This window comes from Hibiscus syriacus, unplaced genomic scaffold, assembly GCF_006381635.1.
Source record: "Hibiscus syriacus cultivar Baekdansim isolate YM2019G1 unplaced genomic scaffold, ASM638163v2 tig00111810_pilon, whole genome shotgun sequence".
In the NCBI taxonomy this organism is placed as follows: Eukaryota; Viridiplantae; Streptophyta; class Magnoliopsida; order Malvales; family Malvaceae; genus Hibiscus; species Hibiscus syriacus.
Window position 1 is genome coordinate 2,100,583 of NW_024063186.1, and position 21,691 is coordinate 2,122,273.

General features: G+C 31.2%; 1 pseudogene; it reads left to right on the forward strand.

Moving 5' to 3' along the window:
- The first annotated feature begins 19,262 nt into the window (after nucleotides 1-19,262).
- LOC120171078 lies at nucleotides 19,263-21,338 on the forward strand (annotated as a pseudogene).
- The last annotated feature ends 353 nt before the right edge of the window (nucleotides 21,339-21,691 follow it).

Genomic DNA, 21,691 nt, shown 5'->3' on the forward strand with positions numbered 1-21,691 from the left:
CTCTCTTACTGCCCATATTATACCCATAAACACCCAAAATATGAAAGCTAACACCACATACATGAATCAAATAAGTGATGCATTGATCCATAGAAACCACTTCACTAATAGAAAAACAATCCTTACAAAGAAGCCAAATTCTATCATTGGCAACAAAGTTATAATTATGAAAACCTTTCTACCCTCTAAAACAATTATCCCAAATAATTTGTTTATTAGGCTTCTCCACTCTCATCTCAATCAAGCAACCAATCCACATTCAGAGAATTAATCTTATTCATGACACCAACCTTTATTTAGGGATTGTAACCCCTCACATTCTAAAAATAGCAAATCATTAAGGAATATGTGACGAATCAAACCTCTAAACCCATTATTCTTCTTACCCTTCTTCGTAATTTGTTTAGTAACCTTCAGCCAATCCATTAGCGTAGTACAACACCAAATCCCTTTCCTTGTGGGGCTCATCTTTCCCACTAGCCGAGGCTAACACACCAAATCGATTAGATCTAACTCCCCTAGTAACAATAATAACTTCCCTAGCACAAGAAGACACCATATCTTGCACAACACCCTTGCTTTGTACAACACCCTTTCCCTTAACACTAACATCATCACAAGGCACCATCATACTCCCTACATCTTGTACAATATCGTTGACAACCTTAAATGGCAGCTCCACAACCCCTCCTCCAATAATAGACCCTAAAACCACATTAGACCCCTTCTTTGGTATACACTTCAACATGTGAGCTTTATCTTATCACACACATTCTCCCCATGTTCAAATACTTAAAAAATGAGGGCAACACCGAGGCAACCATAGAATCTATATAGCAATCGGAGCTAATGAGCCATCTCGAAGTTGAATATGAATAAAGCAAGAAACCTTCAAATCAACTATAACATCAACACAAACACGCGTAAATGCCAGTTTTTCTGCAACTATCTATATCCAATGGTGAACCTAGCGCACTCGTAACATAGCTAAGCCCTACCCTGTAAACAATTCTAAAGGTACTCTACTTAAGACGAACCATGGAACTACCAACACGCTCTACTTAAGTGAACCCACACCAAAAATTGATCAAAGTAAAATCAAGCGTTTTCAAATTTGGTTCCCACTTCCAAAGAATAATCAGCTGTTATGAATATGCCACAGACCATTAGAAAGAATCCAATCACATAACTACAACAAATTTTCTTATTAGTGGCATCTAGGTTATTGTCACTAAAACTTCAATTTACGTCACTAGATGTATTTTGTGACGTAAAAGTCAATGTCACGACTATCGTCACCCTAGGTATGTCACGACTATCGTCACCCTAGGTGTGTCACTATATGTCAAAAGTGATGATGCATATGTTATCGTCATGTATTGTTAAATATATAAATAGCACTAGTGGATAATGTCATAGTTTAATTTGCATTCAGTGAAAATTACTTTTGTCATCAAATGATGTACATTTTCGTCATTAATAAATCATATTGTCACCAAAACACAATAATTTCATTGTATACGTGACAAAAAGAAAATTGTCACATTGTTAGTAACGTAGTATATCTCACCTAATAGTAGCATGGATGACATTTATATATATCACTATATAACTAATATTAAATGACAACTAATTATATCACTAAATTAAGTAAAATTTCGTTATTGATGATTTATATCGTCACGGATAATACATTTAAATCAACCTATATGTGACAAAAGAGATTGTCACATTAGTGATATAATATAAATGTTACCTAATAATATTATGAATGACGTTTATGCATAACGTCACTTTATAATTTATATTCTATGACTGTTGGTTACGTCACTAAATTAAATAAGACTTCGTTATTGATAATTTATATTGTCACAAATAATGTATTAAAATCAACTTATATGTCACGAAAGAGATATTGTCGCATTTTTAGTGCCATAATATATTGTTACCTAATAATATTATGAATGATGATTATGCATAATGTCACCATATTTAATGTCACCAATATAGTGGCAAAACCAAAACTTGTCACATTTTTAATGACAATATATATTAAAATAAAATTATTTATACAAATCTAAATAAAAAATAAAATAGTTCACTTATTGCAAAATAAAAAGATTTAAACAAATATTTCACTAAATACATAATAATTTCATTTCTATAAATATAAAAATGTTTAAATGTTTATAGAAATAAAAATAATATGATAATAATATGACTTGTGGAATATTTCGTTGTAGGAATCTCAATCCAAATCTTGAGTCGATTGTGATTATGTTGATGTTGAGTTTGTGGTATCATTTGAAGCTACAAATTAAAATAATCAACATTAGTTACTACAATTAATATTATATAATAATTTTTATTTGATTAACTATATTGTTTACCTGAAAATTGAAGCGATGACACTTGCATTCCAACAGCTAACAAAGCATACCTCATAGCTTCCATTTGAGTTTGAATCAATTCAAAATTCAGCTTATAGTCATTAAGTTCATCTTCTTTATTCTTCAAACTCTCTTTTAACTAGATTTTATCTGCACTTGAATTTGTTTTCTTAGGCTTTGGCCCATATCCAAGCCCCAGAATGTATTCTGGTCTCGTACCAAGTACCTCATCCATTATATCATTAATATTCTTAGGCTCTGCTCCTTCTTCAACTGGAGTTGATTGCAACTCCACAATTTTCTCCTAAAAAATCATTCATAAATAAATAATCCTTAGATGAAAAATTACAATTTAATACTTAATTTTGTGAGGTCTTACATATTTTGCTTGTGCCTCAGATGTTGTCCATCCTTTTTCATTTGAATAATGAGTTGCCTTGAAGTAATTCATCCTATTTGGTTCTTCATCATCCTTGCACTATATGATTTAAAAAAATAGATTTTAAAATAAAAATAAACTTTATAATAAATATAAAAAGTGTTCAACTTACCATAGCATATCAGCAAGCGAAAAAAGTCTGAGATCCTTGATTAGTAGTTAACTTGACATTTCTTCTAACTCTTGCATTGGTTTCACACTTCCTCTTCAATTATAAACATGTATAAACATAATTTATAATTTATTATAGAAATAAAAAAAAAGTAAAAATTTACGAATCACATAAATCAAAATGCAGTAATCGTACCTGATATTCAGGATCACTAAACAAATCACAAAGTTGTTCCCAATTTTCTTGTGTCAAGTTATACTTTGTCGGCTTGTTTTGGCATGCAACAACATCATTTGGGAATTTCTTAAAGTTCAAATGAACCTTATGTGGATGGTTCCTTGATAACTTTGATGTAATTGATATGACATATCTCTTCACATAACCATCATCTAATTTCATCTCAAACTTTGACTAAAACATTGAAAATACACAATTAGATAAATTCAGTACATAAATATTAAAAAAATAAGAAATATTAAACTAAATAAACTCACTTTGAGTCTCTCTAGGGTATAAAGTTTATCATTATCCTTCATATCTTTCCATTTTGTTGGTATCGATATGAATTGTCGAGAAATGATTCCAATTTCAGAAGATAATTTGGCTAATTGAACTGCATCAATAGGTCGACCCTTTCCCTCTAGTATCTCTACTATCAACTTATTCTTACCTTTCATGAGATTTTCTAGTCTATTATTTCGACTTGGTCCTAGTACCTCTTTATGTGATAAATTGACTGATTCTATAGAATAAAAATATTAACTTTAGAATAATAAAAAATAAATAAATTATTCAACATTAAAGTCAAAGACTTTGCTACAAAGAAAATAATATGTATATATACATATTCTTATTTTATATATTTTTTTAACTCTGTCATTGTTACTACTCAATCCTCATTTTCTATTCATTTATATAAATATTGGAAATAATGTTTACTTGAATTTTCAATTGTTGTATTTGGATCAATTTCTTCATGTGTTTGATTTGGAGTATCAGTAACTTGTTGAAGTTCAAGTTCTTGGGTTCAATTTAGTTCACTTAAGACTTTTTTAGTTTTATTTTCTTGTGTTCGAATCCTTATACGAGATACTTTGCCTAGTGCCATCCTAAAACATATAAAAACTATTATAATTAATATATAATGTAACCTAGTAGTGGGCACACATATCTCGACTTAAGCATTGCAACATGTTATAAGATTCTTAAAAAATTAATCAAATGTATCTTACACCAGTGCATGCACAACAATTGTGCCACAATTAGGCAGCACAACAAAAGCTACAAACAAAAGCAATCACATGGCTCGACAATCACAACCAAACTACTATCGAATAAAGTAATCACTTTCACAAGTTTGAACTGCAGATTTTGGACTAACGAAGGCTAATTGCAGAAGATAAACACCCATGAAGATTAGAGAAAACAATTAAACTAAGTTATGTTTATTTTTACTTATTTTGATAAAACAAGTTATGTTCTTTCTTAAATATCAAACAATTGAACCGATTCTTTATCTGTATTTTCAAATTGAACTAGCTTTTTTAATCAAATGGAAAACCAGGAAGCTTTTTGTTTATTTTTACTTATTTTGATAAAATAAGCTATGTTCTTTCTTGACTAGAAGTTTGACAAAGTCTCAATTTTTAAGTCTTGTTAGGTATGACTTATAAATATACCGGTAAAGAGGACATTGTTATTTTTGTGAATATGTACCAGGATTTCTTTATTATAAAAGGAGATGTAACCAAAACTTATGAGATATTGAATACAAAATTCTAGCGCCGCCTAAGGCACCGAGGACATAAACACATTGCCGAACCTCCTTAAATTCTTGTGCTATTTCCGTTTCTTTACCTGATTATTCAACACGTCTTTTCATTGGGTTTATCACTAAAAAAGTCTTTGGTCCAAACCAAACATCCCCAAGACTTTGAAACGGAAAAAGGGAGATCAAAATTTTCCTGCTATTTCGTTTCACCAATCTGGTTTTTGCAATGTTTGCTAAACGCTTGCTTCAGAAATCGATTCAACATCCTCAATTACAAAATAATGAAATTCCCTGCTTTTAGTTTTAGATTTTCCCCTTTCTTTAAAAACAAAAGCAACAGCGAAATTATCTCCAAAATAAAAAAAATGATTTAAATCAGAAATTGAATTATAAAACTAACCCTAAACCATATTTAAAAGTGAAGAAAATAAATTTAAAAGAAAACAAATAATTACCTGCAAATTAAGGTTGGAGAAACCTTTGTACTACTGTAATCAGAATCAAAACAAAATAATTATAAAAATAATAAAACTATAAAGCAAAATTATCTTATGTTTTACTCTAAAAAACTTTGAATGTGAGATAATATAATATAGAAAAATGTCAATAAAATTAAAAACACAAAAAAACTCTATAAATTGCATTATTTAATAAGATTATTAGATTATCTTATTTTTTAAAATTAATTGACATAATTTCATGACGTCTTTTAAAATCGTCATATAAAAAGAGAGATAACAACAAGTGACAAATAATTGATTTCGTCGTGCTAAAACTATTTTTTGTGATAATAATAAATGTCACTTTTAGGGTCTTATAAAATATGACAAATTAATTATCACAAATAAAACATATTAGTGACAAATGTGCAACACCACTAATTTAAATTGAATCGTCATTATAATAATCACCACTAATACATTTCTTCATTGAAGACGATTTTACAGCGTCATCATTTTATCTAAATGTTATTAAAAGGTTTCCCACCAAAAATGTAGGTAGGAAGATTTTGACGCCACATATATAGTGACAAAAATCAATGATTATTTTTAAATTGTCATAAAAGATATACCATTAATTAATAAATATGACAAAAATAAAAAAGTCACATTATAATATGTTTTGTGACGATATACGTAACATCATATATAAATTTCGTCATAAATTGACAAATTATTGTAGTGTGCATGCCTTATGACTCTCAAATTGAAACAAAAACAGGTTATCACCATTTAATCTAACATCGATATCACCAAATTTGTCCCAGAGGAGATTAATGGACATTGCAATGAGCCAATTGGCGGAGGATGCCCTATGAATTGTTCCATCAGCGAGTGCTCTCAAACCTTAATCCCTTCATTGAAAACCTCCATAGGAGGCTTCACCACCACCTCCTCGTCCTTAATTAGAGGGGGAAGAATTGCAACGCTGCCACTCACCATAAAGGATGAAAACTATCACATGAAAATAAATAAAATCCCACAAAATAAAGGATGAAAGGTTATCAAGAGGCAACTTGGCAAAATCATTGGGCGTCATAATTGGACCAAATCAAACTTGATGTGTCAAACTTTTAAAAATAGTAAAAATGTAAAAAAAAATCTAAAAAAAATTATTGGAGTTGCACTTTTCCCAAAATTATAATAATGTTTTAATTTTTTAAATATAAAGAATAATTAAAATGCAAAAAAAGTCCTTAAAGATTCTAAAATTAAGAAGACTCAAGAAATCATCACAAATTCTTTTTCAAATTTTTCTAAATTTTGTAAAAGGTTTAAGGAGTTATTACGATTTTACACTTTCTAAAGAAAACTAAGCATAATCGATCTTTTTAAAAAGAATATAAATTGGAAAAAAAAAGGTATATATGAAACTAAGCATAATTTTGGGATATCAAGAAAAAAATGAAAAATAAATAAAAATTCAGGACGAGTTTAGTATAACTTTTGAAAAGTAACATTTAAAAATGTTGTAAAAACGAATTTTTAAAAATGGTGTATAAAAATACAATTTAAAATTTAATTATTTGATATTGTAGTTAAAAAGACATCATGCTGTAAAATTCAAATTGAACTAGCTTTTTTAATCAAATGGAAAACCAGGAAGCTTTTTGTTTATTTTTACTTATTTTGATAAAATAAGCTATGTTCTTTCTTGACTAGAAGTTTGACAAAGTCTCAATTTTTAAGTCTTGTTAGGTATGACTTATAAATATACCGGTAAAGAGGACATTGTTATTTTTGTGAATATGTACCAGGATTTCTTTATTATAAAAGGAGATGTAACCAAAACTTATGAGATATTGAATACAAAATTCTAGCGCCGCCTAAGGCACCGAGGACATAAACACATTGCCGAACCTCCTTAAAATTCTTGTGCTATTTCCGTTTTCTTTACCTGATTATTCAACACGTCTTTTCATTGGGTTTATCACTAAAAAAGTCTTTGGTCCAAACCAAACATCCCCAAGACTTTGAAACGGAAAAAGGGAGATCAAAATTTTCCTGCTATTTCGTTTCACCAATCTGGTTTTTGCAATGTTTGCTAAACGCTTGCTTCAGAAATCGATTCAACATCCTCAATTACAAAATAATGAAATTCCCTGCTTTTAGTTTTAGATTTTCCCCTTTCTTTAAAAACAAAAAGCAACAGCGAAAATTATCTCCAAAATAAAAAAAATGATTTAAATCAGAAATTGAATTATAAAACTAACCCTAAACCATATTTAAAAGTGAAGAAAATAAATTTAAAAGAAAACAAATAATTACCTGCAAATTAAGGTTGGAGAAACCTTTGTACTACTGTAATCAGAATCAAAACAAAAAATAATTATAAAAATAATAAAACTATAAAGCAAAATTATCTTATGTTTTACTCTAAAAAACTTTGAATGTGAGATAATATAATATAGAAAAATGTCAATAAAATTAAAAACACAAAAAAACTCTATAAATTGCATTATTTAATAAGATTATTAGATTATCTTATTTTTTAAAATTAATTGACATAATTTCATGACGTCTTTTAAAATCGTCATATAAAAAAGAGAGATAACAACAAGTGACAAATAATTGATTTCGTCGTGCTAAAACTATTTTTTGTGATAATAATAAAATGTCACTTTTAGGGTCTTATAAAATATGACAAATTAAATTATCACAAATAAAACATATTAGTGACAAATGTGCAACACCACTAATTTAAATTGAATCGTCATTATAATAAATCACCACTAATACATTTCTTCATTGAAGACGATTTTACAGCGTCATCATTTTATCTAAATGTTATTAAAAGGTTTCCCACCAAAAATGTAGGTAGGAAGATTTTGACGCCACATATATAGTGACAAAAATCAATGATTATTTTTAAAATTGTCATAAAAGATATACCATTAATTAATAAATATGACAAAAATAAAAAATGTCACATTATAATATGTTTTGTGACGATATACGTAACATCATATATAAATTTCGTCATAAATTGACAAATTTATTGTAGTGTGCATGCCTTATGACTCTCAAATTGAAACAAAAACAGGTTATCACCATTTAATCTAACATCGATATCACCAAATTTGTCCCAGAGGAGATTAATGGACATTTGCAATGAGCCAATTGGCGGAGGATGCCCTATGAATTGTTCCATCAGCGAGTGCTCTCAAACCTTAATCCCTTCATTGAAAACCTCCATAGGAGGCTTCACCACCACCTCCTCGTCCTTAATTAGAGGGGGAAGAATTGCAACGCTGCCACTCACCATAAAGGATGAAAACTATCACATGAAAATAAATAAAATCCCACAAAATAAAGGATGAAAGGTTATCAAGAGGGCAACTTGGCAAAATCATTGGGCGGTCATAATTGGACCAAATCAAACTTGATGTGTCAAACTTTTAAAAATAGTAAAAATGTAAAAAAAAATCTAAAAAAAAATTATTGGAGTTGCACTTTTCCCAAAATTATAATAATGTTTTAATTTTTTTAAATATAAAGAATAATTAAAATGCAAAAAAAGTCCTTAAAGATTCTAAAATTAAGAAGACTCAAGAAATCATCACAAATTCTTTTTCAAATTTTTCTAAATTTTGTAAAAGGTTTAAGGAGTTATTACGATTTTACACTTTCTAAAGAAAACTAAGCATAATCGATCTTTTTAAAAAGAATATAAATTGGAAAAAAAAGGTATATATGAAACTAAGCATAATTTTGGGATATCAAGAAAAAATGAAAAATAAATAAAATTCAGGACGAGTTTAGTATAACTTTTGAAAAGTAACATTTAAAAATGTTGTAAAAACGAATTTTTAAAATGGTGTATAAAAATACAATTTAAAATTTAATTATTTGATATTGTAGTTAAAAAGTGAGTTTGAAAATATAAAATATCTATTATAGACATCATGCTGTAAATTAAGAATATAGTATTTAAATTATATTTACACACTTATATATGAATCATATCAATTTAAACTATAATAAATTTAAAAAAAATATTATTATATATAAATTATATCAATTTAAACTATAATAAAATATAATTATAATAAAAATATATATATAACTCACTAATAATATTTTAATATATAAATGATGAATTGTATTTATTTTTAAATAATTAAAATAAATTATTAAAAGTAATGTTAGTATTAAATTATTAAAATAAAATATAAATATATAATTGAATTGAGTCCATACATTAATAAGAATAAAATTATAATTTGATTTCAAACGTAAAATTAAAAATAAAAAAAATTAAAATCATAACTTTTGAAATTGGTTTAAAATCACATTTTTATCTATTTGACACTAATTTTACAGTTAAAAATAATTTTTTAACTAAAATATATTAAAAAAAAAAGGGTATTATCAAGTAAACCCTTAAACCCTTCAACGAACTTAAAAGTGACGACGATGTGTAGAAGAGGTGAGTGGATGGTCCTGAAATCAATGTTGACATCTGAATCCCTTCTCCATTTAGATGGGACCCAGAAATATCAGCACTTTCAATTCAATGTGTTTTATGTCACGCACTAAAACTATTCGGTTTCAGGGGCACTTGTGCTTGGTCTATTGGGTATTGTAATACACTCGCGGCTGATGTTTTTGGAGCTAAACTTGACATGCATGTCTTTTATGTGAGCTTGATGTCACGAACTTGGGCTAGCGATTAAGTCTGTGACATTGTGGTGAGTTAAAATGAGTTGCTCACTCCAATGAAACGAACGTGCAGTACACAATCTATATAAATTCTGGTACATAAATAATTGAAGCTATATAATATAATTTTCATATTCATAGAAATTTCTATACTAAGTTTTAATTTATATTATTTTTATTTCGTTTTCATACTCTAATTTAGCTAAATGGTAATTTTTTGTAAAGTTGAGGAAGAAGAGCGTGTCAAAGACGCGCAAAGTAAGGGTGAATTGAGAAGAGAAGGATTTTAGGGATAAAAGGAGTGGACCCCATCACAGTGAAAAAAAAACCCTAATATGTGTAATTACTAATAGGGCCAAATTGGCCCATTACGGCACCCGGGTAAATTATTTAGCTCATTAGGGTACTTAAATATTTAATTTGTGATCTACGATAAATTGAACAACCTCATGGAATTCATTATGTTAGAGTGACGAGTTTCATTAGATATATTTTTTTAATGGGTCGTGTTAGGTGGGCCCCACAGCCAGAATAAAAATATATATCTTTAGGGACTCATCAGTCCGGCGTGACAAGTCCCATTAAAAAAATATTATTTGTAATTTTCTAAAAGAAAATAAAAACTAATATTAAAAATAATATTATTTGTAATTTTCTAAAAAAATATTTCTAACGGGAAAAAATATGTATTCCCTTTAAGTTGTGGACATCATCTTCAATCTCCTACATTAGACACTCCTTTCATCTTCAATCTCTTCACAAAAAACTCCTTTAATCTAACCAAAAACATTTCAAGCAATGAGCAACAAATTCTTCACAGTTGTCCATTATAATGGTGAAATTCTACAAATTGATGTTGGTGTTGTGTTTAAGTCAGACATGCCGATCAATATGATGTTCCCTGTAGATGTATCGCAACGCCAAATGAAGCAAAAAATTGAGAGAAAACTTGGAGCTTATGTTTCATGTTTAAGTTATCGGCACATGATCTCCTCAAATCCAATGACATATGGAAAAGTTCAATGGTTTGACTTCATAAATCATCAGATAATAATATGGTGGAGATGTACGTCGAAACGATGAATGCAATTGATATTCTGACGTCATCAGTATCAACTCGAAGAACAAAAGAATTAGGACCCTCTCAACCACATGGAATTTATGGTGATGAGAACCATGTTGGACGGTTCGATGAAAGCCTTGCTGAATTTAGCGAGGATTATGAATACATTGTTCCATTGGTAGACGATGACGACATAACATTAGTTGATGAGTCCTATATTGTTGAGGCTGCTTCAGAGGGACAATGTTTGGCTGTTGAGGCAGATGTATGAGATCAGTTGTTTCATGATGTCAAGGATTGTAGAATGCTTCAAATATTTGGGCAAGGACAGACCCTCAACCTGGATTCAATCATCATGATTTACCTCGGTATCATCATGCAGTTACAATGCATGACATTAACTATGATGCTATGGGGAATCTTGAAATATTTGATATGTCAGAGTTATGTGTTGCCCATCGGGGTTCTTCAGACAAATGATCATCTGAGTTGGCTATTGGATCTCAGATTGAAACAAAAAAAGAGGCACAACTAGCAATTAAGGAGTATTGTATCAAAGCTCATCTTCAATTCTATGTCACGGAGTCATATCAAAAAACTTATTTCGTAAGGTGTATACACCATGATGTTGGTTGTAAATGGAGGATACGAGTATCATACCTACAACGGAAGATGTTGTGGGAAGTCACAAGGTTCAATGTAGAGAACACATGTGCAATGACCTCCTTGACACAAGACCACAAACATTTAGATTCAGATGTCATATGCTCTTATGTGAAGTTGTTGGTGGAAAAAATCCAAGAGTGTCCATTTCTATGTTAGTGACATCCATTTGGTTATATTCTTACTTATTACAAGGCATGTATGGCTAAACGGAAATCAATGACCTTGTTGTATGGCGATTGGGATCAGTCATATAATGAGCTACCACGTCTGCTGCAAGCAATGAAATTTTCATCCCTGAAACCATTGTTAGGTACTATACTTATCCTGCATTCACGCTTGAGGAAGACATTATCCCTGGGAAGAGAATTTTTTGTGGCTTGCTCTGGGCGTTTAAGTCAGCTATCGAAGGGTTTAGATTTTGCAAACAAATGATTCAAGTCGATGGCACTTTTCTATATGGGCTCTACAGACACGTCTTGATGATAGACACTACACAAGATGAAGACAAAAATATTTTCCCCATTGCTTTCGCTATTGTTAAAAATGAATCGGATGAAACTTGGAATTTCTTTCTCTCTAACTTGTGTTCCCATGTTGTCACTCAAGAAGGGGTTTGCATGATCTCAGATTGGTCGCCTGAGTTGTTAAGCACAATTTGTAGACCCGAAAATAGATGGATGCCACCTAACGCATATCCTGCATATTGTATACATCATATCACGTCGAAAACAATGAAGAGGTTTAAGCAGAAAAAGATAAAAAAAGAGATTATAATTTAAAGTTTTTAAGATGTTTTCAAATTTAATAATAATTTGTATTAGTTTCATATTATTTTTAACTTCGAAATTTTAAAAAATTTAATATTTTTCAATTTTATTAATTACATTAAATATCAATGAAATTTAAACAATTCTAAAGTTTTTTATAATTTTGCAAAAATACACTTTATTTAATTATAATTTAAAAAACAAATAAATTTATTACTTAAAAATTAATTTTTGTTACAATTAAATATTGACTACAAAAATTTAAATAAACAAATTTATTACTTATATTTGCTCAATTATTGCTGATGTCGAGGCGTGGTAGAATGATAATGACGTGGTGCTCGTTAATTTCGTCGTGGTCATCCACTTTCTTCATTTTCCTTTTCTTCCTGTTCCGGTGTTCTGAACACTACTCCACCACTTTGATATACATCTTCGGGTGAAAATGATGGCATACACAAGGTATTTGACGCCATCAGTGATGTCATCGCCTCAAGTTGAGATTGTCTGTGATGAAGAAAAAGATCCCACGAACCTCTTTCTTCCGATTCTGAGGAAAATTGTTGTGAATGTGACCCTTGATCCCACCCACTCCCTTCTCACGCCGCTCGACTCTCCATCGATGGTTGATATGCACCATATCCACCATAACTTTCTTGCGATGGATAATAATTGGTGGAAGCATAAGTTGAAGATGTTGACGAAGATGATGCTTTTTTCCCATATTTTTCCTTCATTATTTCCCACTCGGACCGCTCCTCCAGCGTTGTCAAGTATTGTTTCTCATATGCTTCATAATTTTGGAGGTAAGGAGAAACATTGAAATCAAAATCTTCGGGTTGTACCTCGAAATAATTTGGCATTCGTATATGTCTATTTTGCCAATCATATATGAATGTAACATGCTTCATCGTCCAATCTTTGATATGCTTCCCACACACATCTACTTTATGCAAATCATCAATGTTATGTATTGACATTTCTATGGGTTGGTGAAACCCAAATTGTCGCAAAACACTATCGGTGACATAGGTCTCAAAAATTGTGAAATGGAGCAATGGTGTTATGGCACACCATGTGTCCACTCATTCAAAGAACATTGGCAGTAGACACGTTGGATATCCGACTCATAATAAGGCATCCAATTAAACTGTTAAAAGTATTATATTAGTATAATTAAATAATTAATATTACAATTTAAAAGTTAATGCAAAAAAATACAAATATTTACCGCATGTCTACTGGCGATATCAATTCTCATCCGAATATCTCATTTGGTTGCACCCGACAACTTCGTATCGATTATTCGGTGTTGCCATCTAAAAAAATTACGTACTTATTGTCATTTTCAAAATATTTAAATAAATATTATAAAATATGATAACTTTAAATATATGAATTTACCTTGCGGCGAGAGGAAACTCCATAGGAGTGGATGTAATAGGGGCGTCATAAACGGGAGACGATACCACGCTCATAATTGGAGTAAAACTAAACAACCCAAAACATCCACTTTTTTTCCTCTAATGACTACGGTCGCCTTACATAGTTCACAATACAAAAATGCCAAAATTGCAGATTGGTGACATACAACGAAATCCTCCATTACCGGAAGATATTGGGTGTGCACTAAATTATCCGATTTATCTGGTAGTAAGATCCCTTCAATCAACGTCAAAAGATATGCTCGAGCTACATATTTCACCTATTGTTCCGTTGATTGTTCATATACTCTAAAATCTCTTTCCAGCCACGTCATCCGTACCTGCAACCTATCAATGACATTGGTTGGAGTCTTCTTTCTCAATAAATTTGAAATAACATTATTTACCTTATAAGTGTTATGAAGTACCAATGTCATACCATTAATCGGAACGCCAAGTTGATACTCGACATCTTCCAAAGTTATCGTCACTTCACCTTATCATAAGGTAAATGAATCGTATGCGTTTCGGGCCTCCAAGGCTAAATCAACTTTGATATCAGTACCGGAATCACCTTAAATCCGCGAAGAAACGTCGCTCCATATAATCCGGATTGTGAAAGATATATCACCATCCGCTGATGTGGCTCTTCATTCATCATTCCTCGATGACAAATGGTTCGTTCTTCTCGCTACAATTTGAAAATATATTATTTAATACACTTACATAAAATAGTTATTATTAATACTATAATTTTGTCAAAACTAAAATGAAATAAACAAATTAAACTTACCGTTGTCAGCTCGATCGAAGAAATATGAACTTCATCAAGACGTAACATGTATCTCTTGATGCCATTTCAACACATTCTTCAACACAAAAATTTTTGCTCTCAGTAGAATGTTTGATTACAAGTGAAAAATCTATCCAACCCAAACCTCTATTTATACTACTCTACCTAACGTCTAGTTTTTTCAAACTGAAAATAGCCATTGGAACTCGTCACACTGATGTGACGAGTTCCATTGAAATTTTAAAAAAAATTCAACCGTTTACCAACGGTCAATCCAACAATCAAAAATTTGAAAATTATACCCGTTAGAACTCGTCACGCCGTCATGACGAGTTCCATAGTCATAAAATATTATTATTATTTTATTTTCCTTTAAAAAATTATAATTTTTTTAATGGGACTCGTCACGCCAGAGTGACGAGTCCATGAAGATATATTTTTTATTTCTATTATGGGGCCCACCCAACACAAACCATTAAAAAATTATATCCCATGGAACTTGTCACTCCAGCGTGACGAGATCCATGAGGACTGTTCAATTTACAGTAGATCCCAAATTAAATGTTTGAGTGCTCTAATGGGCTAAATAATTTACTCGGGTGTCGTAATGGGCCAATTTGGCCTACTAGTAGTAACTGCTAATTCTTAAAAGTTCATCCGATTTATTATTTTCTTTATCAAATTCTAATGTATGGATCGAAGAACAGGTAAAGGCAACACTAAGAAGTATTGTATTAAATAGGTTATATCTTAGGTTATTTGTTTATGTTTAAAGGCAACACTAAAAAGTATTATATTAAACAGGTTACATATTAGGTTTTAAAATTAGAGTTCTTTTACCTTGAAACCTAAAGTCTGAAATGCTATAGAAAAAAATAAGGATCAAAATGACTATTTGATCAGATGTTAAAAGTTTTTCTTTCTTAAAAATAAAATGTTAGGGACCAACATGCTAAAAAAAATAGGGCTAAAATGATCATTTTAGTAAACATCGAAGTTAATTTTGGCATTATACCTTTAAAAAAATTAAATTTATGTGTGAATTGCCTATTTGATACTCCATCTATTTTCATGTTTTTGTTTTGGTCATCCAATTATATTTTTAGTAAAACAATGTATAACGTTACATTTTATTTCTATTTTGATTACTTGCAATTAGTTTTGATTGTTAGCTAGATGAGGTTGATGGTGTAACTTGGTATAATAACAAGTTTCATTCTTAAAATTTATATATTCTATCATTTTGGTCCTTATTTTAGTTTGAAATAATTTAATAATTCAATAAATTTGACCATCCAATAAGATGATGACATGTAATCCCCCAATAAAATGACAACACGTGTCATCATCTTATTGGAAAAAAGTAAAAAAAAATGAAAAGTGAGAATCAAGGGATCAAACATGGTCAAATGGTAACAAAGAGAATTTAACCAATGAGCCAAACTTGATTTTTAGAATAAAATTAACATATATATTAACACCAGTTGCAAAGTTAATATATCACATATTAGTAAACATTCCTAGGTGGCATGCTTTGCTTGGGAATGCTTCTTCAAATGAACTTTTTCAATTTGAATAAATTTAAGGTCCGATCAGTAAAAACTTTAGAGAAGTTTTGAAATTTGTTCACTAAGTTTCAAAACTTAAAGTGAAGTTTTGAAATCGGCAATCACAACTCCATACCCAAAATCTGAAATTTGATTATCTTAAGTTTCAAGGTATCCCTAATTGACCCCTTAAGTAGCAGCTCAACCGTACAAGTTTTTAGACGTTAAAAAATACACAACATACATTCTTTACCCAACAAGAAAGGCACAACTAAATACTAAAGGCATTCATGGAACATACTTCTAGCACTCGTGCATTGTTACCTAATTCGTACTCAAATTTAACCATCTACTTTGAACGAACTTCTAGCACCATTCAAACAAGTAAAATCAATTTAAGATATAGTTTCACCAACCAAAATAGCACCACCAAAACAACATATGTCCAAATGCAACAAAAATGTCCATCTAAGTTATACAAAACATAACATTCCAAGACCAAACATCACTTTTATTAACCAAAAACTCAAAAGTAAATATTTTGTATAACCATCATTCTATGACTTTAGAACTAAATATATTTACATTCCTTTGACTCGGAATTGACTTAGAACCTTCAAAATGGAATCTAGAACACTCTAAGAAGATTGATTTCATGTGAAAACAAATATAATACACAATGTAAGCTTCTATCGGTTAGTGAGATAATTAAACTTAGGCAAATGAAATCAAATATGTTAATTCTCCTCATGTGGGTATAATATCATTTAAGGATATTTAGTTTTAGTTGTAGTTTATAATTTTAAAATGCTTATATATTATATACATGATTTTAATTATTCTAGTTTAAGGATATTTTAAGTTTTTTTCCCTATAGAAATAAAGTTTCTTTTAGTTTGCCCACGCTCTGATTTTGGTAATTTGATCTTACTAATGTTTAAAGAGGACTAGATGAATATGAGCATGTTTAGTTCACATTGCATGTAATTTTCATGCTATACTACTTGACTGATCTATGAATCTGACTATATTTGTATATGTGATCCTTGCTGATTTTAGTCATGATTGATATGATAAAAACTAATTTGATCCTATATGAATACAATTGATAGACGAGATTGTTATAAAATACCTATTATATAATAGTAAATATTAAGTTCATAAGGTTGTACATTTATCAATATATATATGTGTGTGTGTGTTGTCCAAGTATGAGATTATTTGATTAAAATCTGCAACTGTGGGCATAAATATATAATGTATATTGTTATTATAAAATATGATACAAAATTAAGTGAACAAATATGTTATACGTGTTATATGTATTAAAGTTATTGTTATTATAAAATATGATACAAAATTAAGTGAACAAATATGTTATATGTGTTATATGTATTAAAGTGTCATGGAAAATAAAGTGTAGATATCATAAGTTGTATTTATAATTTGATAAGAGACATAATTATAAATACTTCAAAACTAATTTAATAATTAATTATATAAAGAGATATTGATCCTCAAGAAACAAGTTTACTTGTATTTCTCTTCATTATATCAGAAAATTTTATGATAAGAGAAAAAATATATTCTTAGAAGATAAAAAAAACTTAAGATTTTAACATATCAATAGATTCAACCTATTAATAGATTCAATATACTCACACATCTAATATTTAATTTATTATTCTCGATAATTTAACACAACAACCATGAAATTGATTTTGTTTGTATTATATTGTTATAGTTCTATCATAATAAAAGCATTAATAACAACTTTTCTTTCACAAACAAAGTAAAGAAAATTTAAATGATTATCAAAATAAGTTGAAACGCAATAACTTTAACTTTTATAATAACATTAATATTTGTTTACTTTTATAATTATATATATAATTAATTTAAATTGAGTATTAAAAAAATGTATACTAATGATTTAATTTATAGAAATCAAAATTTCAAATTTTTAATATTTTTAAAGAGCATTAATTTAACATATTTCTCTCGACATCAATTAATAATTGATAATTTGTTTCTCTAAAATTCTAAAATAATCCCATTATTATGGCCTCCGTTGTTCCTTATCTCTTCTTCAATCATACCCAATGTTTTGAAAATTGGACTGGACCGGTCGGTTCAACCGCTTCAACCGAGAATCGTTATCTGGTCCGATTCATTTTACACCAGTTGAACTGTTATTAGTGAATCAGAAGGAATCGTTGAACCGACTGTGAATCGTTCGAACCGGACCGGATCGTGAACCGGTTGAACGATTTTTTTTTTTAAAAAATTAAATCGAACGACGTCGTTTATTAAATGAGCCGAGTCGAACTCGAAAACTTTAAAAGTAAGCTCAACTCGACTAAAAAACTCACGAGCTAAAAATTATCAAGTTCAACTCGAACTCAAAAAAAATTTAGAAGCTCGATTGAAGCCTGCAATTCGAGCTCGATTGAAGCGAAAGAATAGTTCGCTCTATGCTCACCAAAAGACTCCATGATTTTGAATGTCAAATTACCTCTATTATTTATAGAAGTAAGTTTAGATGCTCTTCTATGTTTCTTAGCCATGTGAGATTGTTTTGTTATCATATTTTTACTCTTTAAACTTTTGTGATGCTCTTCTATGTTTCTTAACCATGTGGGATTTTTTTTAATAAAAAAATTAAACCAAACAACATTGTTTGTTATGATTTGTTTAGCCCCAAATTTATTTTTTGATTATAGTTATATAATTATATTTAATATTTAATATATTTTACTTTAAATATTATGTTGTAGTTGATTTGAATCATTTTGTTTCACTTGATTTTATGGTTTTTAACTTATATATGTTATAACTTGTTTTGAATATGACTTGTGAAATAAAAAATTATTTTTTATTAAATATTTTTATATTTTTATTTAATTTTTTAAATAAATAATTAATTATGACGTCGTTTGGTTCTTCCAATTGATCTGACCGATTCAATCAGTCAGTAAATCAATATCACGATCTGTCCGGTGACCGAGACCGATCCTTCTGAAAACCATAATCAAACCCTCCTCTTCCCTCCGTTAGACCTTCCACCAATGTGCCCACTTCCTCCCTTTTCTCTCCTTTTTTAATCATAAAACTTGAGCTAATTTCCAGCAAAATCGAAACCCTAGTTCGCTATTCACTTTGCTTTGTTCCATGACCGAATTCTATCCTTGGTTCCATCACCTTCTCCAACACCAAAAAAAAAAAAATGAAGAGAGATCACCGAGAAATCTCCGGAACCACCGACTATAGCAGTGGAAGTTGCTCAAGGGCTGACAGTTCAAGCATTGGTAATTCTATCAAAGGAAAAGTACGGGAAGAAGATCAAGACGCCGACGGGATGGACGAGCTATTGGCCGTTTTGGGTTACAAAGTTCGGTCCTCAGACATGGCCGATGTGGCTCAGAAATTGGAAATGTTGGAGATGGTCATGGGAACTGCTCAAGAAGATGGGATTTATCATCTTTCTTCCGACACCGTTCATTACATTCCTTCAGATCTTCCCGGTTGGGTTCAAAGCATGTTGACCGAGTTAAATGGTCCACCAACACCGAATCTCGATACCTTTTTGGCGAATTCCGATTCTTCAAATCCACAATGGCGGAAACAGAATCAAACTCGGTTTTTAACGATGATTCCGAGTACGATCTCAGGGCAATCCCGGGGGTTGCTGCTTACCCACCTCCGAAATCAGATCCAGATTCGGAAAGTAGTCAGAAACTGGTCAAAACTTCAATGAGTTCATCTGGATCCGATGGATATGGCTCAAGCTCATCTTTTCCGTCACCTCAAGCAAATGGAATTCCGGGTGCTGTTACTGAGTTTTCAACTCTCTCAGTCGTCTTGGTTGATTCGCAGGAATCCGGGGTTCGACTCGTTCACACCTTGATGGCTTGTGCTGAGGCTGCCCAACAAGATAATCTCAAGCTCGCCGATGCATTAGTGAAGCACATAGGCTTACTTACCGCGTCTCAAACCGGTTCCATGAGAAAAGTCGCTACCTATTTCGCCGAAGCCTTAGTTCGCAGAATCTACAGGATTTTCCCGCAAGATTCTCTTGACCCATCGTGCACTGATATTCTGCAGATGCATTTCAATGAAACTTGCCCATACTTGAAATTCGCTCATTTTACAACCAATCAAGCTATCCTGGAAGCTTTCGCGACGGCTAACAGGTTTCATGTCATTGGTTTCAGGCTAAAACAGGGGATGCAATGGCCTGCTTTAATGCAAGCTCTTGCATTAAGCCCTGGTGGGCCGCCGGCTTTTCGATTGACCGGAATCGGCCCTCCTCAGCCGGGTAACACCGATGCTTTGCATCAAGTGCGGTGGAACGGAAACAATCGGCATCGAGTTTAGGGGTTTCGTAACCAATAGTTTGGTGGATCTGGAGGCCGAGATGCTTGAGATTCGCCCTTCCGAGGCGGAGGTAGTGGCGGTGAACTCGGTTTTCGAGTTCCACCGTCTGTTAGCTCGGCCCAGTTGGTTGGACAAAGTTGTTTCTTCCATCAAAGCAATGAAGCCCAGAATTCTTACTGTTGTAGAACAAGAAGCTAATCACAATGGTCCGGTTTTCTTAGACAGGTTTACTGAAGCTCTACATTATTATTCAAGTCTTTTTGACTCGTTGGAAGGCTCAGGGGTGGCTCCACCGAGTCAAGACCTGGCTTTGTCCGAGTTGTATTTGGGAAGGCAGATTTGCAATGTGGTTGCTTGTGAAGGGACGGACAGAGTTGAACTACACGAACCGTTGACTCAGTGGAGGACTAGGATGGAAACGGCCGGGTTCACCCCCGTTCACTTGCGTTCCAATGCTTATAAACAAGCTAGCATGTTGTTGGCTCTCTTTGCTAGCGGTGATGGGTATAGAGTGGAGGAGAACCACGGATGTTTAACGCTTGGGCGGCATACAAGGCCACTTATCGCCACCTCGGCTTGGCTACTCGCCACTATTGAGTCAGGACAATGAGTCGATTCAGGAACCCAGTTGGAGAAAACCGGTCGAAAGGAACAACGGAGTCTGTATTTTAACGGAGTTGCAGAGTGTACCAGTGAATGAAACGTGAGTGTAATTTAAAAAAGAATAGTGCAAGTGTGTAGTTCTCCTACTTTGTAGTAAGTTTTATTCATTTTGCAAATAGGGTAGAATTTCTTTTTTCTTTTTTTTTTCGTATGGGAGCGCGTGTAATTTTCTAGGTTGGATCTTATGTTAAGGCATATCGTTTGTTTATTTTAGTTATAGATATATTACATAAATTGTATACTCTATATCTATATAAATATATTTTTAATTATTTTTCATGTTGTTAAAAGGATGCTGTTTTTAGAAATTTTGGGTTCAAACATGATATTTGTAGAAATGTTTGAGTGTTCATTATCAAATGATTGAGAATCTTTCGAACAAATATTACATTATAATTATTCTATATTAATAAAAAATCATTTTCATATTGTATACAATGTAGTTTAGGGTTTGTCGAAAGTTGTTTGGAATGTAAAAGAAATATTAATTGAGATTGAGGCAGTTCGTTTTGGGACC